At 53.4% G+C, this 22,889-nt stretch overlaps 2 long non-coding RNA genes across 2 annotated transcripts; one reads left to right on the top strand and one right to left on the bottom strand.

The window, feature by feature from the left end:
- Positions 1 to 11,481: 11,481 nt before the first annotated feature.
- On the top strand, positions 11,482 to 12,506 carry LOC103888436. Its single transcript, XR_004178878.1, has 2 exons — positions 11,482 to 11,552; positions 11,973 to 12,506. It is a non-coding gene; the product is annotated as an uncharacterized LOC103888436 (long non-coding RNA).
- An 8,160-nt stretch (positions 12,507 to 20,666) lies between these two features.
- Positions 20,667 to 22,597, bottom strand: LOC103888437. Its single transcript, XR_652944.3, has 2 exons — positions 22,548 to 22,597; positions 20,667 to 22,134 (listed from the first exon to the last, which is right to left on the bottom strand). It is a non-coding gene; the product is annotated as an uncharacterized LOC103888437 (long non-coding RNA).
- Positions 22,598 to 22,889: the final 292 nt, after the last annotated feature.

Below are 22,889 nucleotides of genomic sequence, written 5' to 3'. Positions count from 1 at the left end.
GTGTAAGCTCCCTGAGAGCACATGCCTTATGTTTCCAGACATGTTACTCAATACGCACTTGGTCCATTAAGATTGAAGCTCAGTCAGCTGGCAGTGGTGGAGGAACCTGTGTTCTTTCTTTTCTTTTTCTTTTTCTTATTCTCCTTCTGCAGCATTAGCTGAGATCCAGGTCATTGGCTTCACGACTGCTCAGAGCTGCACTGTCCCATGCGGTGGTCATGCATGACATGTGGCTGTTTAAAATAATTGAAATGAAGGGAAATAAAAACTGCACTAGCCACATGTTGGGTGTTCAGTAACCACATGTGGCTCGTGGCTCCTGCACTGGACAAGGCAGAGACTGTCCAGAAACGCATGCAGACATCCTCACTGCGGGCTCCTGTGTAGAAAGGAGCAACTTTGAAATGCAAGAATTATGACTAAAGTGCATTTTCCATAGGGATTGCCAGACGACTTCCAAAGAAAGCTGCTGCAAGTTTCACCAAGTCAGGAGCGTCTGTCACCCTGCGGTTGCCTTCTGACAATTCTTTGTGTTGCCAGCCAAATGGATGAAAGATAGTAAGGCCATCTGTAACATAATTATTAATAAAAGAAACATGAGTTTGAATGTATATTAACATTTCCTCTTTAAATTGCCTATTCAAACCCTTTATTAATTTTATATTTTGGTGTTAGGATGTTTTGTGTTCAATGGTAGAAGTGCCTTGTCCATTATGAAGACTAACTTTTCGTGGTTATAAGAATATATATTACAGATGTATGCTATGTTTTAGAATGTCTATAGAATTTTTGACATCCACTCTTTTTTAAAGCTTTGTGTAGTCAAATGTATCTATATTCTCAAATACGGCTTCTTGATTTTCTGTTATAAGAAAATTCCTTGCTCAAAAGCTAGACAAATGTTATTCTAAATTTTCTTTTCTTTTCTTTTCTTTTTTTTGAGACAGAGTCTGTGAGTGTTGCTCTGTCGCCCAGGCTGGGGAGCAGCGGTGTGATCACACTCACTGCAGCCGGGAACTCCTGGGTTCAACGGATCTTCCTGCCTCAGCCTTCTGTGTAGCTGGGAACATAGACATGCACCACTGCGCCCAGCGAATCCTTTATTTTTGTTTGTTTCTTTGTGGAGACAGGATTTCCCCAAGTTACCAAGGCTGAGCTCCGTCTACATTTTCTTCTAAGACATTTAAATATTTTACTTTTACAGAGAGTTGATCAGTGTTGAACTCATTATAATCAGGTAGGAGGAAGAAATGTTTTTAATTCCAAGTGGTCAGTTATGTTAAGACCAATAAAATAAATTATCCTTTCTCCATAAGATTAAGAAACCACAATTAGCCGAGTTTCCATAACAAAATGGACCTAGATTTTCTTTTAGACAAGGTCTTGCTTTGTTGCTCAGGCTGGAGCAGAATGGGGCAGTGATGGCTCACTGGAGCCTGGACCTCCCAGGCTCCAGAGATCCTCTCAGCTCAGCCTCCTGAGTAGCTGGGACTACAGGTGCACACCACCACACCCAGATGATTTAATTTTTTTGTGGAGATGGGATTTCTCCATGTTGCCCAGGCTGGTCTGAAACTCCTGGGCTCAAGCAATCCTCCTGCCTTGGCCTCCCAAAGTGCTGGGATCACAGGTGTGAGTCACCACACCCAGCTAGATATTGCTGTGACTTGTTCCACTCATCTAGTCATTGATCCCTGAGCCAAAGCTGCTCTGTATCGAGCTTTTTATCTGACAAGGTGAGTGACCCCTCATTGTTAGCTCTTTAAAAAAATATTCTCAGATAAAGAGAGAGCTGGCTGTTCCTTTAGGTGAATTTTAACATTATCTGTGCCATATCAAAGAAAACTCCGATTCTATTTGGGATTGCTTTCTTTTCATAGTTAGATTAATTAATAAAATACTGGCCAGGCGCGGTGGCTCAAATCTGTAATCCCAGCACTTTGGGAGGCCGAGACGGGCGGATCACGAGGTCAGGAGATAGAGACCATCCTGTCTAACACGGCGAAACCCTGTCTCTACTAAAAAATACAAAAAACTAGCCGGGCGAGGTGGCGGGCGCCTGTAGTCCCAGCTACTCAGGAGGCTGAGGCAGGAGCATGGCGTGAACCCGAGAGGCGGAGCTTGCAGTGAGCTGAGATCGCACCACTGCACTCCAGCCCGGGCGACACAGCAAGACTCCGTCTCAAAAAATAAATAAATAAATAAAAACGAAAATAAAATAAAATACTGAAGGAGAAATCATATTTTTATAGTGTCAGATTTTCCTAGTAATCCCGAGTTTCTTTCTATTCATTCAGGTCTTTCTCTGAGGCTATCAGCACCATTTTATATTTTTCTACTTATGAGATCTGTGCCTTTTTCATTTAGTTCTCCGCAGTGTGTACAGCTTACGCTGCCATTTTTGAATGGGAGATTATTATCCAGTTCCATGTCTGTTTGCTGCTAGTGTAGAAAAAAAATGTGGGTTTTTTTTTTTGTTATTTTATATCCAGTCATCCTAAAAGCCACATTTTGCTAGTGTAATATGCTTATTCTGTCGGTTACTAATGGCACGAGAAGATGAAAATTCTGAAGCCAGCTGAGAAGAGACCTCTCCAGTGTGTTTGTAACTGTGATCTTCACAGATGCCAACTCTTCCAAGAAATGCTGGCCCAGGCTCTCTGAAATCTGCATCATAGACATCAAGGCATCCATGCCTCAGCAGTGATGTGTGTGAACGTCACACACACCCCAAGGAATACAGTCATCACAGGCAGTAGACAGGCGATCGAGGTCCGGGCACCCCACAACTTCACAGGTGTTGAAAGTGAGGCTGGTCTGGCTCTTGCTGAAGGAAGGGCCTGGGAGCAAGTTCAGAAACCCCAAAGTCAAATGTTCACCATGGGCAAGGCGTGCACAGAAACACACAGGACACGTTCTAACAGCAAAACGCAAAATTAATGAAGGGTGTAAATAGGCAATTTAAAGAAGAGGAACTGTTGATAGAAGTTCAAACTCATTTTTATGAATAATTATGTGTCTGATTGACTTGCTGTCTTTCACATATTTGATTGGCAATGCTTAAAATAATTGTCAGGGGAAATACAAGGCAATAAGAGCTCCTGACATTGACGGTGACAATTAGACTTGCAGCCTTTCTTTGGAAGTAAATGGAAAATGTCTATTAATATTAAACAGACGCATTCCCTTGGACTCAGAAGCCCCAGAGGGGTGGCCATCTGGGGGATGAGTGGGGTCAGGGTGCCCCTCGCCCAATTCTAAAGCCGCGTTTCTCCTTCCCCCTCCAGCTGTCAGCATGAGTGCCCAGCCGTTCCCTCCACCTCTCCTTCCTCCCTGCCTTCCCTCTACCCATCTCCCATCAACTCCTTCCCGTTCACCAAGGTATATCCAAACACCCCCTCCTCCATGAAGCCTTCCCTGCTTTAGCCCTCGAGGCCCTGGTCACCCCCTGCCCTGGTGTCCATGCAGCCGTCCAAGGGAGTGGGTCTGCCTGCTGCCTTGACGCCTGATGCCTCGGGGGCATCTTCCCTCAGTGAACGCTTGGGGCCCTGGGCAGGGACTCTGCCCCTTCTCAGTGGGCCCTTCGGCAGTGCCCATCAGAGGGACGGGCACATGGGCCTCCATGCCACACATGGGCAGTGGATTCGGTTTGATCCCGAGGCAGATTCTTCCCTGGGCTTGCACGTGGGAGCCGGGGTGGGTGTGAAGCAGAGCAGGAGCCTCCATGGGAGAAGATGCCTGGGGCCTGCAGGTGGGGGGGAGCAGTTCTGAAGGAGTAGGGAAAGCAGGGCCACCTTGGAGACTTCCCTGGGGTCTCTGGCCTGGACCCGAGCCAGGGAGGGTGCGTAGGAACCCCTGGACAGCTGGGTATGGAGGAGAGTGAATCCAGGCCAGAGGAGGCTGTGACCACCGGCAGTGTGTTAGCAGGAGCAGGGAGGCCCGGGACGCCCCGTAGCAAGTGAGCAGGCAGACGGAGCAGGCTGCCGGGCTCCTGGCACGTAGGGCCGGGCCACCCCTGCCAGCAGAGCAGGAGAATCCTGCGTCGCCCCCCAGCACTGCAGAGCAGGGAGTTTAGAAAATGCCCGGAATCTCAGTAAATTCTCCCTGCCTCCTCATCCCGTGATCTTCAGCCAGCAGTCTAGAGCCGTGAGTTTGCATTTTTCAGAAGGCTCCATCCCTGCTGTGGGCATGAATTAAACGGATGCTCCGGACGCCAAGGACAGCCTTTGTCTTCTCGGTGCACCGCAAAGGTGAGCGTCCCTGTGACCTTTTGCTAACAAAAGACTCCTCCCAAATCCTCTCCTGGACATCAGACACCCTGGGCTGGCAGAGCACACAGACTTGCCACTGCCAGGCAGACCCCCTGGGTGGTGTGACCTGCCCCAGGCGCCGCAGAGGAAGACGGCTGGTGTGTCCCTGAAACAGGAGAGACGCATTGCCACAGGCTCCCCAGAAACAAGATCCCCAAATGCCACTGTCGGCTGCTGAGGGGCAAGGAAGTGGTTGGTGCAGACCACCCTCGCCAGGCTGCCCTGCAGCCAAAAGGCAGAGCGCTGAGCAGGAACGCAGCCTCCGCTGAGGGCCACGTGGATGAAATCAAGCATCTGGGCCTGGGAAAGGCATTCCTGGAGAGTCTGTGTGCAGGGGGCTGGCGGGACCGAGTCCACCGTGTGCAGGGGGCTGGCGGGACCGAGTCCGCCGTGTGCAGGGGGCTGGCGGGACCCATCCGCCGTGTGCAGGAGGCTGGCGGGACCGAGTCCACTGTGTGCAGGGGTCTGGTAGGATTGGCCTCCTGAAAGGAGGAGAGAGATCAGCATGCTCGGAGGGAGACCGACTCCCAGAAGGAACAATAAGGTTGGAGGGGGCAAAGCAGCTTCAGAGCCTGGCTCCAGCCCTGGAGACAGAAAGACCAGTTTAAATTCCCACCCGGCCGCACCCTCTGGGGAGCTGTGGGACTTTTGGGAGCCTCTTTGGTCCTTAGTTTTATCTTCTGTGGAACAGAAGCAATAATTCGTATTTAGTTGGGGGTAATTAGAGGCGACATATGTGGACAGCCGGACACGCAGCACACTTGGTGATGGTGACCATCTTCACCCCTCTCTCCCTGGTTTCCCTAAGAGAGGCATCTCTTTCCGCCCTTTTCCCCTGAGACTTGGGGCGTGAAGTGTAAGATGCTGGATCTCACAGACAGGAGCCCACAGACGACCCAGAAACATTGTGGCCAGCTTTGAAATCTTCAGTCTCAGGGGACACTCATAGGCTCCATGATGCTGGGTGGGTCGTGTGCCCACCCTGAGCTCCTTCCCTTGCTGCTAAAGATGGGAGTGATGCTTCCTGTTTCCCCGTCACGCGGGCATCTTGAGGTTGCATGTGACTGCAGCTGCCCAGCACCAGGTCAGTGGCGGCGTGGAAGACCTCCAGCTCCAAGACCAGCACACACCCCGCTTGAGATGCTGTTGCCCTGAACCCACCGTGCCAGGTGGAGTCTGTCCGCCCCCAGCCCTTGCCCTGGGGCCCTGAGTGCTCGTGGCTCTGTGAGGTCACAGCCGGATGGGGCCTGGGCTCCTGACACACGGGGGTTGGGAAATGGCCTCGGCTGTGCCGATTCGTGAACTTCTTTCTGTCGTGGGTGTGAGATTCATGAGTGAGACGCCCCCAGCCCTGCTCCGGGGCAGCCTTGCCAGTTTCTGGAATGTTCTGCATTTCCAGGCTGCAGCTTCCTTCTGTCCAGGAGTGGCTTCCCCGTCTGGGTGTCATTTCCACTCAATTCTGTACTTAACTTCAAAAGGTGCATAAAATCCTAAAATGGGACGTTTCTCAGCTGGTCTCCTCCAGCTGCGGCTCCTCTCACATGGAAGCAGGTGGGGGCCTCACGGTGCTCTAGAGTTTGTAGGGGGCAGAGGGCAGCATCCTTGCCACAGACATCCTGTTACAGGGACCATGGGATTAAAAGCTTGAAGTTTAAGTCACAATGAAGACAATTACGGCCTGGTGCGGTGGCTCATGCCTGTAATCTCAGCACTTTGGGAGGCAGAGGCAGGTAGATCACAAGGTCAAGAGATCGAGACCATCCTGGCCAACATGATGAACCCCCAGCTCTACTAAAAATACAAAACTTAGCTGGGCGTGGTGACATGCACCTGTAGTCCCAGCTACTCGGGAGGCTGAGGCAGGAGAATCGCTTGAACCCGGGAGGCAGAGGTTGCAGTGAGCTGAGATCACGCCACTGTACTCTGGCCTGGGAGACAGAGCCAGACTTCATCTGAAAAAACAAAATACAAAAAACAAAACAAACAAACAATCAGTTACAAACCCCGATTCAGCACGCTCCCAGGAGACTGTCTGACTTGGGGCTCTGGAGCTTCTGAGGCCCACAGGGTGAGTGGTGGACCCGGCCAAGCTCTCCCTTCTGGGTCCCTCTCGGGCAGGCGGTGGTGACCTGGCCCCAGGCAGACACTGGCAGCTTGGAGGAGGGTGGGACCTGCAGACCTCAGGGTTGCTGGACAGTCCTGAGATGGGCCCTGCTTTTGACCAAGGCACCGGAAGAGTGAAACATGCTCTGTGCGTAGAGGAACAGGACGGGGAGAGTGTGGCAGGCCCTTCTCTAGTTCAGAGCTAGCCCCTCCAGATCCAGAGCAAGCTTGGGAGGGGAGGCCTCGATGTCCCAGGCTTTGTAACTTGGACTTCGGCGTTGGGGAATACGGGTGATGTTCACCTGTTGTGGAAGAAGCAGGAGGATTAGGAGTGGCAGTGGCAGGGCCCTGAGTCAAGCCTGAATACGTCGGATGTAGAGGCTTTGGGCAACTTGGGTGGAAATGGTGCAGACAGACGCTGGGGTGCCGAGATCAGCACCCCACTCAGCCCCCTGCACCTCCATGACTAATCAAAAGGTTCACTTCTCCCGATCTTCCGGAAGAAGGCCCGACCCCTGGGAGGCTCCTGGCATGGACCCAGCTATGGGACTCACCTTGTGGCAGGCACAAGGGCTGTGTCCCAGCAGGCAGGACCCTAGTTCAACTCCTTCCGAGTCACAGGGGGCCTGCGGTGGCCGGGTCGGGGGCTTCTCCTCCCCACGCCTGCCCTCCTCAGCAGCCCGCCGCCCCACGGCCTTTCCCTGCTCCCGAGCGGACGCCACGCCCTCTCCAAGGTGCTTCTGCCTGGACAGTGACTTCTAACGTCAGACAGAGAAGGCCGCCTGCAGCGAGGACGGGGCCCACAGCCCTGACATTCCGCCCACCCGGCTTCCTCGAAGGCCTCCTCCTGGCTTCCTGGGTGAGGCGTGCCGAGGGGCAACAGTGACACAGAGGCCATTCTTTGGGGACTGCTGCTTGGGGGCCTTGCTCCTGGGTGTGGGTGGGAGGCAGTGACCTCACAGACAGGACGCTTTCTTTGGGATCCTGGGAGAGTCTCACTGTGGGCGCAGGACCACTGTCATCGCTCGGTCTGCAGCTCAGAGACCTCCAGGGGCAGCCCTTGTCTCCAGGCTAAAATGCCACCTCCGTGTGTGACATCCCTGCCCGTCCTTCCTGGGTTTTAGTCTATGCAAATTCTGTCCCCTCCCCTCAGTTTCCCCACATAAGTGAGACCTTCGCACCCATCCCCACGGGCCAGCACGGAGCCCCCTCCGGCTGCCAGCCTTCCTGGGCTCAGGGTCTCTGCACTCTGGGGGGGCTCCGTCCCAGTCCTCACACAGGGCCAGGCTCAGGCTCGGACCTATCTCCTCCTTGAAGCCTTCCTGGAGCTGCAGCCAGGCCCGGCATGCGCAGACTGAGCGGCAAGGGCCAAATCTTTGGGGTACAGGGTGTCCCATCGAGGTTGCCGTGTCACAAACAAGGGAACCAAGACGCGTGGAGTTTCCTGATGGCCTGAAGTCTGGCCCTCCCCTACAGTCCTGCCTGCCTCACAGGCCTGCGGGTCATGGTGCCCCTGCTGGACAGTAACCAGGTGGAGGCCTCTGCTGCAGGCGAGGCCCCAGGGTTGGAGAGCTGGGTCCCGCAGGCTCCAGGACCAGGGCACAGACCCCATCAGTAAGGTCCGGTGTCCTTTCTGATTTCCCCGCCCACCCAGGGCGTCTATCCTGTGGCTCCCACTATCAGGCAGGCTGAGGGGATGCATTTCCTGTGCTCTCCTGCCAGACAGAGAATTGCCTGGATTATGAATATCAGCTCGGGGGTGACAGGTGACAGACGTCACCAACCTTCAGCTCCAGACTGAAATAACATGGTATTGACCTTGCTCAGAAAGGCTACCAAAATAGAAAGTTCAATACTCTCTATTTTAACTGACAGTTAAAAATTCAATACATCTTCCTCCTGCCAGACACCTGTATGCGATCAAGCTAAATAAATGCCCTCGGGTTTCTTGCAGGAGGCGTCGCTGTTTATGTGTAAAGTTATTGGCCCTGGCTGGGAGGGACTGATTTTCCACACTCTAGAGAATGGCCCTTTTGAAACGTAAACAATGCCTCTACAATCCCAGGCTATTTTGACAAAAGTGAGAAGTGAAGCAGAGGTGGGAGATAAAGGCACACTCCGTCTCTCCTCGGACCCAACACAGACTCCACAGACATTGTTCCGTCACGGAAATCAATACCAAAAAATAAAGGTCAAATACCTGTGCGTGTGTGGATGTGTGCATGTGTGTGTGTGTGCGCTATAGACACACAACGTGAGTATCCAGAGGAGATCAGCCGTGGGAGGTACAACTGTCACACCACGAAAAGACGCAAAGAAAACTGGAATAGTATAAAAAATAAATACATAACAGGAAAAATAAGAAATAATATTAAGGACAAGAAATAAAGAGTATCAATAAGACAAAAACTTGAGTCATCAACAAAGAAGTGGGTAGTTTTTTTTCTGTTAAGAAATATAGACCCCTTAAGAAACAGAGGAAGACTCACCTCTGACCATACGCGTCACATCCCATCTATGAAAGAAGCAATTTCAATTAAGTTATTTACAACCAATGCAAACAAAAGGGTACATCCAAAAAATAGAAAGAATGCATGCGAATAAACAATAAAGAAATAATCCCACCGAAAAGGAGGCTCAGACCATAAACGCTCAGTCCCTGGAGCAGACTCCCGACCTCGGGTCTCCTCCTGCCTCCACTTCCAGCTGCTGGGAAGCTGCCAGGGTGCAGGTTGTTCTCCGAAACTCATTCAGGAAGAATCTGTTCCCTGGGCTTCTCGAAGTGAACCGGCCACCTCTGAGCCACCCGAGAGTGGGTCAGAGCTCAGCAGGCCCAGGAGCTGAGGACGCCGCTAATGCCTCGGGCCCGTGGCAGCACACACAGAAAAGGTGACCCAGCTCCTTAGTAATGAAAGAAACACTCAGGAAGTCACGTGACATCCTGAAATCCAGTCACACTGAGTGTTGGGAAGGCAACCAGTGGGGGGCCTCATGGACAGCACAGAGCCAGACCCCAGGCAGCGCCCATCGAATGCCAAGTGTGCACTCCACCAGCCAGCAAGTCCAAATCTGCAACACCTCCCACCTATGCCCAAGGAGAAGCACCGAGCCGGCTTCAGCACAGACAGAACGGGGAGAAGCCAAATATTCTTCTGAATGGGACACAGGCATAGGAGAGTTTAGCTGGCCAGCCCAGCCAGGCTTCTGTGCAAAACCCCAGAGGCTTCCCTCACGCTGTGTAGCATCCTCCTGAGAGAGGACGGCCAGGGCGTTGAGCTCTCTCCCTGCCCACAGCTCCTCCCGGCAGCCTGTAATCAGCGGAGTGCAGCCCAGGCAGCTCCCAGTCCCGCTATCAGGACCCAGAAAGAGCGGGAAGTTAATCATTAAGATTCCTTTTAAGCAAAAGACACAAACTTCGCTCCTGTCACTGCTGGCCCCACACGGCCAGTGGGAAGGGGGCCGCTGGCTGCTGGGACGCCGGCCGCAGGGAGGTGATGGGACGCGCGGAGGCAGGCCTGGAGGAGATGCGGAGCAGGCCCTGCCCCAGTGGCGCAGCACACGGTGGAAAGACCTTGTCCATCACAGAGGATGAACCAGGCAGGCATAGTGGCTCACAGCTGTAATCTCAGCACTTTGGGAGGACGAGGCGGGTGGGTCCCCTGAGGTCAGGAGTTTGAGAATAGCCTGGCCAACATGGAAAAACCCCATCTCTAGTAAAAATACAAAACTTAGCCAGGTGTGGTGGTGGGCACCTGCAATCCCAGCTACTCTGGAGGCTGAAGCAGGAGAATCGCTTGAACCCAGGAGGCAGAGGGTGCAGTGAACTGAGATTGCACCATTGCACTCAAGCCTTGGTGATAGAGTGAGACTTTGTCTCACCAAAAAAAAAAAAAAAAAAACCGGAAACAAAAAAGAATGATCTTGACCTGGGAGGGGGAGGGGGACGGAGCGAGGACAGAGGCTGTGGAAGAGGGCGCCATGGGAGTTGGGCGGTGCCTGGGGGAGGAAGGTCTGCAAGACTGGAGCCAGGAAGGATGGGCTGGGAGAGAGGATGCTGGGAGTGGGAGGGGCCGAGGGTGGGAGAGAGGATGCTGGGAGTGGGAGGGGTCAGGGAGTGGGAGAGAGGATGCTGGGAGTGGGAGGGGCCGGGAGTGGGAGAGAGGATGCTGGGAGTGGGAGGGGCCGGGGGGTGGGAGAGAGGATGCTGGGAGTGGGAGGGGCCGGGGGTGGGAGAGAGGATGCTGGGAGTGGGAGAGAGGATGCTGGGAGTGGGAGAGGATGCTGGGAGTGGGAGAGGATGCTGGGAGTGGGAGGGCCTGGGAGTGGGAGAGAGGATGCTGGGAGTGGGAGGGGCTGGAAGTGGGAGAGAGGATGCTGGGAGTGGGAGGGGCCAGGGGGTGGGAGGGAGCAAGGAGAGGGAGAAGAGGGGTTCTGGGTGGGAAGGATTGGGGAGCAGGAGGAGGGGAATCCTGCAGCTGGAGGGGCCACAGCTGTGCGCAAGGTGAGCACTTCCCAGGCAGCTCTCTGAAGGCTAAAGGCGACCCCTAAGTACCCTGGATGCCCACGGAATAGCCATGTGAGCCCAGAACCCACACATGCCATGTGATAGGACCTCGTCCAACCACAGTCACATCTGGGCTTTTCTCCATCAAGAGTGAAAAAGGCAAACACTTTAGAGACTCCCGACCTCGGGTCTCCTCCTGCCTCCACTTCCAGCTGCTGGGAAGCTGCCAGGGTGCAGGTTGTTCTCCGAGAGGCTGTTCAGGGAAGAATCTGTTCCTGGGCTTCTCGAGTGAACCCGGCCACCTCTGAGCCACCCGAGGGTGGGTCAGAGCTCAGCAGGCCCAGGAGCTGAGGACGCCGCTAATGCCTCGGGTCCTCGCCTGCCACCAGGCAGCTCCCGAATGCTGACCATGAAGGCCGCTGTCCCGTTTCCTCCGTCTTTTTACAGGAAAACGGGGGCGGAAATGAAATGTTAGGGCCGGTGGACACTGGCCTTTCAGCATCTCCCAAAGATGAGAAGGGCCCTCCGTCTCTGATTATGACTGCTTCTGTGACATGTAAGGCACAAAAATTATCCTGTGAGGTCGGACACCAGAGAAACCCACGGGCACTGGGCTGTCTGGAGGATATTTTAAGGTATTTTCTTATAACGTACTGGAGTTTCTTTTTTTCTTTTCTTATTTAATTTCCCTTTATTTATTTTTTATTATTATACTTTAAGTTCTGGGGTACATGTGCACCACTGCAGACTGGATACACAGGTATATATGTGCCATGTTGGTTGTTGCACCCATCAACTTGTCATTTACATTAGGTATTTGTCCTAATGCTCTCCTTTCCCCAGCCCCCCAGCCCCCGACAGGCCCCGGTATGTGATGTTCCCCTCCGTGTGTCCAAGTGTTCTCATTGTTCGGCTCCCACTTATGAGTGAGAACATGACGTGTTTGGTTTTCTCTCCTTGTGTTACTTTGCGGAGAATCTTTATTTGGGAATTGCATTTCTTTAATCTGATCATGTTTTGCTTTGCGCATGTGTCACTGCAATTTCCCCACACAGCTGCTCCTGCTGTCCCTGGACACTCTGGCTGGAAGGCGGAGGTGGAGGGACTGGCCCAAGCCCTGGTTTTCGTTCTGGCCCTGCAACTGAGCCACTCGGTGACTTTGGAAAAGTGACTCAGCTCTCACCTCTCAGGTTTCTGAATGAAAAATAAAACGGGCCGCTGCTGGACTCACAGGCCATCGGGAGGATGAAAACACACGCGTGATTGCTGCATGGTGACTGTGACGTTAACAAGCATTTGATACCAGGTGAAGACGTGGAGGACCCCAAATCTGAGACTAAGTTTGGAAGATGAGACAACTGGGTTGTGTGGTCCCACCCCCGAGCCCTGCAGCCACCAGGACTCCCCAGCCCAGCGCCATGTCGCAGAGGCTCCGTGTGGTCACCAGGCCAGCAATGGCAATGTCACCTGCACACTCTGCCCCTGGGGGAGCCCAGTCCCCATGCTGTGATCTCGCTCATCCAGCCAGCAGACCCGGGGTTCCGAGTGGAGGCCCCTGTGGAATTTAAGACCTGTTCATCCCACCTACAGAGGTGCTGGTTGCTGTCTGTATTTCTGTATTGATGGTAGCCATGGGGGGCTCCCCGCTGCTCTCCAGGTCTCCGTCCAGTTTGGGACTCCATTGTCCCTCCCACGGGTCTCCGCTTTCTCACACCCAGCTCCTCCTCCTCTCCCACTTCCTTTATCATCTTCACTTGAGGTCCTGGCCTCCTCAGGATAGCAACCCTCAGCTCTGCAGACCAGACAAAAGGGCAGGTGTGGTCTGGGAGAGCTTCTTGATCTGAATTCCATAAAGATTCATTTTTATGCAGTGGTGTACGTGTGCTCGCGCGCGCACACATACACACACACTGCCTCTTTGAAAAGGCTTCAGGCTGGAAGATAGCTGCCCTTGGTGTGTGGAGGGCAAGAGCTGTACGGGGTGGTAAAAGGTTTCTCTCCCAAACCCATCACTGCCACAACCACTCCAGCGCAAAACCGTGTAGACTCTCTTCTGGCGGGCACTGCATTCTAGGAGCCAATCCTTACCCTAGCGAGAGGCCGAAGTCCATGGCTGGAAGCAACCTCTGCTCCTGGTGCTGGCACAGTCGGAGCATCATGGACCACATTTGCTTTGGGGAGGGAAAGAACTTCTGGAGCCTGCATCTCTGGTACCCAGGTGACAGCAGACCCAGCCGTGTCACTGCAGCCAGGCCGTGCTTGGCAGCTTTAGGGAAACAAATTAGCAGACGACTGCAGGGTCCAGGGACTTAGCAAGCTGCCTCCGGGGCAGAGGAATCAAAAGACAGATTTGTTTGTTTATTTGTTATTTTTCTGGCCCTGGCTTCAATTCCCATACACAGAACTTGGCTGTGGGATTCTTTAAAAAAATCATTCTATTCTTGGATTTTAAGCCATTATTAAAATTCTATTGTATTTTTTTCATCTGTTTATCATTGACTCATCAATCCATTCAACAGGAATCCTGGCCAAGTGCTGGTCATGGTGAGGGACTCGGAGCTTAAAGTCAGCCGGTGCAGAGGGAGAGACAGAGTGTGCTGGGAGTGGGTACCGAGCCAGCAGCCCCAGAGCCACTGGAAAGCCTCACACACGGCTTGGCAGGCTGGAGACAGTGGAGCCCTGGGCAGTGGAATATTTTGCAGAGGTACAGGGAACTAAAGGGGAGCTATAGACCCAGGACAGCTGAGGAGCAAGGGCCAGGGAAAGACGGTAGAGAGAGACCAGCAAGTTGGATGAAGTACTTTTTATACACTCATTCATTTGTTCACACGTTCATTCATTTCTCCACTTACTCTACAAGCATTCTTCAGGAAACAACTGAGAGCCATGTGACCTTCCAAGCTCAGGGACAGACCAGAGACCAGATCCCTGCTTGGGTGGCTTCTGTTCTGGTGGTGGGCTGCGGTATTGAACAAATGGAGCCAATAAATGCAAGTCGGGGTGACCGATGGTCGTTAAAAAAATAGAGCCAAGTCCTGGAAGAGGATGCATGAGGTGCTGTGGTAGAAAGGGTCCTGGGGGAAGTCCTTTGAGTAGGGCATTGGATTGAGGTCCAAATCAACAGTGAAAGTTGTGGGTGTCTGGGGAGGGCTGGGGGCAGATGGAGAAGCCCTCGCAGGTGCTCTGCTGCCTAAGGCTGCTCGCTGGACACCTGGAGGAGCAGAGGTTGAAGGCTGGTGGAGGTTGTTCTGCCCTCTATGCTCCTAGGTCCCTTCCCCAGGGTGCTCCCTGGATCAAGTCCCAACAGGGATCCTCCACTGTTCCTATGCCATGGCAGACGTGAAACACGGTCATGCTGGTGTAGCATGCTGGGAGGAAAGGTGGACAGGTGAAAGCTTCCAGTACCCAGAGCTGAGCCCTGGCCCAATTCTGCTGCCCAGAGGGCTGCAGGGAGGCGCTTGGTGTCCTGAACAGGGCTCCGAGAGACAGTATGATGCTGGAGGAACACCCAGGGGAGGACACGCAGAAGACAGAAAGAGCTGCCATCTGAGCACTACCCCCGACTCAGGGCAGATCAGCCCTGGCGAGGATGGGAGGGATGAGCAGCCAGCCCACCTGTGCAGTGAAGCACGCAGGCAAGGCGTGCAAAGGAGCTGATGCTCAGCGTCTTCAAAACCAGATGCAAATCTCGCCTCAGAGCCAGTGGGCTCCTCGGAAGGTCTGGTCAGGGAGGAAGGGGTACGCTCTCAGCTAAGAATGAGGAGATATCTCTGGAGCCAGCAGTGGGGCTTCTGTCCACCATCAGTGGAAGCAGGGCGACTCCTTAGGGCTTTTCAGCAGAGAGAAGCCCAGAATGCACAGCCTGACTTGATTTTCTCCCCACACCTGGGTCACAGGCTTAGGATGTGAAAGACTCAAGATGACATCATTCCTACCTTGAAATAAGAACAGCTTCAACATTGCACACCCACTGGGTACCGACCTTCCATTAACATGCAAGTAAGAGCAATTCCCAAGAGAGAAGCACAATGTCAGGTTGCTTTCTCAGCTACTAAAATGGTCAAGGGGGAAGCAGTCCAGGGTGGCCCATTGGCTCCCGGGTGCCATCAGGGACATGGCCTCCTTAAATCTTTCTGCTCAGCCAGTCCTAGGCTGCCTCAAAGACACAAGACGGCAGCCACACCTCCAGCATTGCATCCGCATTCTCCACAGAGGACAGGAAAGGGCAAAGGCAGGAGCCAGCCAAACGAGTTCCTGTGAAAGGGCCTTTCTCAGGATTCACACAGGCACTTTCACTGGCACCCCCTGGCAAGGACTGGGTCATATGACCACGAAGCTATAAGAGAACTGGGACGAGGCACCGTTTTTCACCCCATTTCTTTTATTTTGCTTGATTTTGTGGTGAAATCTGGGCATATGGTTTCCACAGCAACCTCTATGAAGTAAATACTGCATCTTCCCTGTGAAGACACTGAGTCTCAGGGAGGCTGCCCACCTTCCCCAAATTACCTGACACTCTGGCAGCTTCCAATCCAAGCAAGTGATTCCTCGGGTGTCCTCCTGAGTCCTTTGCCATTCAGCCCTTCCAAGGTACTTCCAGCTCTCCAGTGATCCTGGCAGGGCCACAGATCCCATGTGGTTAGGACTGATGGCATCTGAATTAAAACTTATCTATGTGCTCAAAGTAAACCCCTAATTTTGCATTAACCTGACACTTGGTGCTTGATTTATTTTAGTGTTTGTGGTAATTGTTTTTGAATTTTTTTAAGATAAAGGGGACGGAGAGTACACGGCAGCAGAATGCAATTGACAGTAAGTGCTTATTATGTAATTATGGACTTTTTAATATGCATATTTTTCTCTGCGGTTGGTAGCAACTAGATACATAATTACTGAATTTTAAAGAAGAATATTATCTACAAAGCCTTCTGGCTGCTGACACGTAGGAAAGATTCTTGCCTGGTTTGTGGCTAAATTCTCTTAACAATTCACGGCCTGCGAAGGTGAGGGCAGCCTTGGAGAGTGACGAGAACCGGTGCCGTGGGGGGGAAGCTGGTGCCACTGAAGGTGTTTTTAAGGTGCAAATGCACCTTCTGATTCTCCAGCGAGCACGGGAATTGTTTTAGTCGGCCCGGGCTCTGTAACAAAATACCATGGAAATTCATTTCTCACGGTCCTGGAGGCCAGGAAGTCGAGGTGCCAGCAGAGCCAGCGTTGGCTGAGGCCAGTGCCCCATAGAAGCTGGTGCTGTGTGTGTCCTCCTGCAGTGAAAGGGGCGAGGGAGCTCTCTGGGCCTCTTTCTTAAGGGCACCAATCCTTTCCAGGAGGGCTCGGCCCCATGGCCTCATCACCCCCCGGAGGCCCCACCTCCTAATACCATCACCTTGGGGGCGAGAATTTGACAAATACATTAAGAAACCTTCAGACCACAGCAGGAATGATGTGATGTCCAGAGAGGGGCTGGGCTTGGAGGTGTCCTGGTGGTAACTTCCAGGAGGGAAAGAACAGTCATTGGGTGGAAACAAAAGGCAGGATAAGAAAGATGCCAGGTGGAAGGGCGGCTGCCGGAGGGCTGGATTCCAGAGGCCAGCGGGGCTGAGGCAGCGGGGAGACCAACGCAGAGCAAGGCGGAATCCGGCAGAATCACACAGACTCACGCAACAGCGCAGGGCCCAGAAGCAAAGCTAGTGGCGTCCCAGGAGAGGCTTCCCTCTGCTCCCCTCTGAGGGAGATGCCAGGGGCCTCAGGCCAGGCCTGGGAGCTGCTTCCCACTCCAGGTCCCCGCACTCATGGCTTCCACGCTTGAAGCCTGACGTCCCTTCCTGTTGCTTTCCAGGTGAGCAGGGGCTGGGGCCTGACCAGGCAATGGAGTGAGGTGCCTAAACCCAAGCGTCTGCCTGTGGCCACCTCTCAGGGGCCTCCCCCAGGTTCCCAGTGGCCACCAGACCTGCCTGTGGCCACCTCTCGGGGGCCTCCCCCATTGAGCACCCAGGTGCTGGGGCTTGCCCTGCATCTCTGGGTTCCAGGATGCAAAGGAGCTGGCATCGGGCAATCTGAACAGTTGGCCTGGTGGCTGCCCCCACCCGCGTCTTATCTTCCTTTAGGAGTGGTGGGGCAACCCTGGGCAGGTCTGATGTGGGGCAGGCAGACCCCAAAATGGGGGCTTAGCCCAGGTCTGTTACTGGTTTTGCCCCTGAAAGAATTCCAAGGTGAGCGGGTGCTGTAGCAGCTTTTATTGCTGCGGTAGCCGAGGGGGCTGGTCCCAGAAGAGCAGGACTCCCCATGGGCAGTGCACCCAGGACAGCAGCTCAGAGGCAGCCCCGAATCATATTTATATCCACTGTTAACTACATGCTAACTAAGGGTTGGTTTATGCAGAAGTTTCTAGAAAACGGGCAGAAACCTCAGGGTCATTGGGTTTTTACCATGGAAAGTGGCAGTAACTTCTGGGTCTTGCCATGGCAATGGTAAACTAAACAAGGCTCACTGGTTGGCACATCTCACAGGTGGCTGCTGCCACCGGCCCTGTTTCAGCTGCTCCTCCACATGGTCTGGTGTCCGTGCCCTGCCTCGGAGTCAAGCCCGCCTCCCCCTTCAGGTCCTTGGCACTGCCTGTTGGCTTTGCCCTGGCAGGTGCACTGGGGGACGAAGGGGCAGCAAGGCTGCTGCTGGCGCAGGCATCCCCATCCCTAAGACGCATGTGGAAGGCGAGTGGGCCTGGGTCCGACCTTTCTCACATGGTTGCCCCGTGTCTGCAGCCAGCGTGGGCTCCTCCGGCAGAGCAAACCCCGTTTACCTCGAGTGGGGACCAGGCGGTGCAGCTTCACACTGCTACTCCCTGCACTCCACTTGTTCTCCTCCCCCATTCGTCACCACCCAGGTGACGCTTGCTGAGGAAACGTCCAGTGTGACCTGAGGCCTGTGTGGGGGCGGCACCCACCTTCTTCCTGCTCCTGTTCACTCCCACTCCATGGGACGCCCGCCATGTCTGTGTTTCCCTCTGGGCCCACAGGGATCCTGCTGCTTTAACAGGAAATCCCTCCCCTCCCAAACCTCTGAGCCTCTGACCTGGCAGGGGGACGTGATCACAGCAGAACCTTCTCTGCACCCTCAGGTCACCCTGCTCCTCTCCTGGCCATGATACTAGGGTCACTGGAGACCTGGCAGCTCTTCAGGTGGGCAAATTAGGCCAACGGGGCCACTGCAGTGCTGACCAGTTCATCATCCGGGCAGTGCCCGTCCATCTGCTGAGATCGCCTCTCACTGCAGGGCTGTGTTGGTGTCTGGGTCGGGCACTGGCCCCTCACCCCAGCCCTGAGGGTTCAGGAGGACTCAGCTTTCCTGGGTCGGGTCTCACCTTCCCTTCCTGACCTCAGGTGTCTGCCTCCAACTCCACCAGATTCTGAAGACAAGGGACGAGACGGCCGACCTCTGGAAGACCAGCTGTTGTGGGCGAGGGAAGCAGGGGAGACCCTCTTCCTTTTTCTTGTCGAGGATCCAGCGCGAGAGAACCTCCTTCAGCCTCTCTGGCAGGTTGTCCTGCCTCCTGGGTCCCGCTGTCAGGAGGAGACGGGTTTGCTTTTGACTCTGACTTCACGCAGCTCATATGGTGCCTTCCACAGCAAGGATTCCTCCGCTCCCCTGGGTCCTTCTCCCCCTCCTCATGGTCACAGCCACCCTGCTGCCCAGGCAGTTTTCTTAGCAGCTGCCCAGCCCCCGTCTGTATCCCTCCCACGGGCTCTGAAGCCCTTGATCTTTCTTTTCTCAGCGTTTATCATGGAGGATGGAAGGACCCACCTGCTAACAGTCCTCTGCTCAGGCACACCATGGGGCCAGACTGGGCGTATGATGGTCATGAGCCTGTGCAGTGCCCCTGGATAGGTATCAAATAAAAGAGTGCTCATTCAGGGTGTGCTGAATGAATGAATACATGAAAAAATGGTTGGGGGAGTGGGGAATGAATGAATTTCAAATTCTCAGGCTGCACTTTCCAAATCTGACACAACCATATTCAGCTGCTTGTCAAGACTATTTGAGAGCCACCCCTTTCCCGCATCCCTGGCCCCCTGAGCAGCCATGGCTGCTGTCACATCTGCTCTTGATGTCTCTGGGCCTGGGGAGTTACCCACACATGCTGAACATCAAGGTCAGTATTTTTAGACGCAACTCTTGAATTTTTGAAAATGCTTGGAAGAGATTTTAGTGATGGGTACATATTTGATAAATATAAATAAATGTAAGAGCTATAAAAATAAACTTCCCTAAAACCTATCCGTTCTATTAACCATCTCCTGGAGGCCCATGCACGTGTTCTGTGGAGCGGGTGGGTACCCCGCAGCCCCTGAGGCTTGGGGAGGGAAGCCCTGGTGAGGCCAGCAACAGAGTTGATGCAGGAAGTGCCACGTCTGTCCCGGGGCCTAGAGCCTGCACTACGTCATCTGGCCCAGACCTGAGGCCACGTCGTGCCCCGGACTCAGGGTTCTGAGGAGCTGGCAGAGCCCCCAGGGGTGAGGCAGAGCCAGCAGAGCGAGAATCTCCCCAGCAGATGGGAAGCGTGTGCCCATTCACCTCTATGCCGGCACAAGGCCTGGCCCTGCAGGTGAACGGGAAGGTGAGTGCAAGGGCGCGGCCCTCTGTGAGCTCACAAGCCAGAGGCCAAGACCCTCGGACAGAGCATTTTGGGGAGTAAGTGCTGGGAGGCATTTGCAGAGCCCAGAATGGGGGTTCCCAGTTGGGACCCTGACCCTGGAAGGGGCCTTTAAGCTGAGGGCAGAGCTGTGAGCAGGTGCATGGGTCTAGGACAGGAGCCTCTCCCACAGGGAGACAGCACACGCACGTGGCCTGGGCTGGGAGCCTGTGAACCACTTGGGAGCTGGATGCGTGGATTCAGAATGCCCGGCCATGGAGATTAGGCCGGTGACAGGAGAGCTGTTTGGCGGAGCAGGGACCAGGGAAACCCAGTAGCCTCAAGTGCTCTGTGCTCTGGGCTTCGTCCAGAGGGTGGTGGGGAGCCACTGATGTGTGCCCCCCTAACAGAGCTTGCAGGGGGAGGCTCCTCCTCCTCCCTCCCACCCTGTGGCCTCATCACCCTCAGAGCATCACCATCTTCCTAGTGGCCGAGGTAAGAAGCCAGAACTGTCCCTGTTGCCTTCCTCTGGGACCCTGCTCTGATACTGCGCCTGCTGGACCTTTCTTTCTTGGCCGATGGCACCCTGGCTGCCATCCCTGCATCTGTCCTCTCTACATGGCACTGGCTCACACTCTCGCTCCCTTCACCAAAGCCCCCACCTGCGGCCCTGTCTCTGGCCTTCCCCAAGCCCACAGAGGAATCTGCATCAGTGGGTCAGACTCAGCCTGGTTCCCCAGCTCCTCGGCGGCTTCCCATTCTCTCAGGCTGAACTCCCAGCTCGGGGGCTTCCTCTCACCCCAGCCTGACTTTCTCTGTGCGGGTTTTTCTTGTGCTGACTGGCACCCACGTCTCGCTCCAGCTCCATGTTCCCATCGCTGTAGTCCAACACCTTCTCCTCCAGGGAGCCCTTCCAGATCCCTCAACCCCAAGTGGACTTTCCCAGTAGCCCCTCAGGACACTCTGCATCCTTCCTGCAGAGCCACCATGAGGAACCTACAACAAGGAGTTATTCGACAGCAACAAGTGCTCAGCAAATATTTAGGGAGGCAGTGAATGTATGAATGTATTTCTAACCCCTCAGCTCTCTGGGTTACATGGTGGACAGTCCACAGAAGATGAATAATGTATACATTTTTAATTGAGTTAAACTCCAAGCATTTTTACCCTGAGCATTCATGCATACACTTAAATATTGAAATAACCAAATACACAAAACCTTCTGTGGTCATGGTTCTCATTTTGCCTGAATCGCTTCTGTCCAGAAGTGGGCATCCCTGTGTAACAGCCATCGGAGGGCGTGGGAACGGACAGGGTTCATGCCCTGCAAACATCTGAAGTGGCGTTGACTTCCCTGCCAGTCCGAACGAGTGCGCAATGTAGGTAAATCCTCTTTTGACTAACGGGTCTACGCTGGCCCATTAGGATCCACAGGAATGAACAGGAATCCCTTTGGGAATTTTTCAAGGCTTACAGGGTAAATTTCCCATTGCTTCAGTAAAAACTTAAAGCTGGTCTTTCTGCAGTCTTTTGCCCGAAGCTATCGGTCTTTTTGGGTTTAGCAACCACCCTGAAAACCTGCACACTCATTTGAATCGTTGCATCTTCATGTTTTGAATATTCTGCGTCTCTCCCTGAAGGTTCAGGAGAAGAGGTCCAAAGGCACCACCTCTGCTTCACTGCAGCGAAACCCTCCCACCGCGGCCCCCAGACCCTCCAGGGATCCACAGCGTTCACTGCTCGCTCACAAATAGTATACGGCACACGCAAGGAAAGTTAATTTACTGGTTTACCTGCTTCTTTTTCTTCTCCCGCTTTGCCCTGTTTGATTCCATTTAAAAATGTTTCTACTTCATCCATCAGTGAGCTCCCTGTGTCGGCTAGAAAGCCTCTTTAGAAGCGTGTTTAGCATCTTTTGATACTGATATCTATTTCAGAGACTCTTTGCTCCTCCAGTATCTGCCTTATCTCCTTTACTGTTTTTCATTATTTGTCGCAGCTATCTGCCTCATCACTCTCTGCATTTTTAATATCCTCTTTGTCTCCTCCACTTCTGTATATTCTTGTTTGCTCAGTAAGCCTCATTCAATATTTCATTGTATGTGTTAACTGTTAACTCAGCCCTAATTAATCTCACTTTTCAACTTGGTTCAGTTTAAGGTTCCAGACATGTCAATATGAAGGGTGTATTTGGGGGGCGCGAGAAGTTCAACAGCAAGGGGATTTACAGTGCCACATGCAGTCTCATTTTCTCGCAGAAATCCAAATTGCTTTGCCTTTTCCTTCAGACAGACATTTTCCTTTGTTTCCGACTTGCCCCTTGGGTGCAGGACATCTGTGTGGACGCACTGCCAGCAGACACGCTGGCCACTCCTCCACCGAGGGTCAGGAGAACTGAGGAGGCATCTCCCTTCCCATGGGCAGTGCCACAGGAGCTGCACTCAGGCTCCCAACCTTCACAGGCGCGTAAGGTGCACTGAGGCATACTCAGAGCCCCCTGTCACCTGTCCATGTGGGTGAGGACATGCTGGGTGGTCTGATGGCTCAGTACCAGGCAGACCACTGGACTGTGATAGTGTCTTCAGGAAATCCTGGAAACAAGACAGAGGTTTGAAAACCTCACTGCAAATACACAATAAGCTATGTACACATAGTGGTATACATATGCACGCACATACATGCACGTCCACAATCCATGTTCCTGTGCACCTGTTTCCGCACATGCATGTTCATGCACATATATTCCCTGCAAATGTTTGTCAAGCACATGCCAGATGCCTTATGCTGTTCCAGGCACTGGGACTGAGCCATGAACAGCTGATATAGACAGTGTCCCTATTCTTACAGATCTCGTATTCTAGAGACTGGAGATGGACAGGCAGTGACAAATGAGCCAACACATATATACTACATTAGGAGAACGTATTAGTCCATTCTCACACTGCTAATAAAGACGTACCAGAGACTGGGTAATTTATAGAGGAAAAAGGTTTGATTGACTCACAGTTCAGCATGGCTGGAAGGTCTCGGCAAACTTAAAATCATGGCAGAAGGGGAAGCAAACACATCCTTCTTCATGTGGCAGCAGCAAGGAGAAGTGCCTAGAAAAAGGAGGAAAAGCCCCTTATAAAACCATCAGACCTCAAGAGAACTCACTATCACGAGAACCACAGCATCTGGGCAACCACCCCCATGATTCAATTACCTCCCACGGGATCCCTCGAACAATACGTAGGGATTATGGGAACTACAATTCAAGATGAGATTTGGGTGGGGACACCAGCAAACCGTATCAGAGGGGTAAGTGCTATGAAGGAGGGAGGGAGGAGAGCAGATGTGGGCACAC

Source organism: Papio anubis, chromosome 16, assembly GCF_008728515.1.
Source record: "Papio anubis isolate 15944 chromosome 16, Panubis1.0, whole genome shotgun sequence".
Taxonomy (NCBI): domain Eukaryota; kingdom Metazoa; phylum Chordata; class Mammalia; order Primates; family Cercopithecidae; genus Papio; species Papio anubis.
This window is presented reverse-complemented; position numbering and strand designations above follow the sequence as displayed.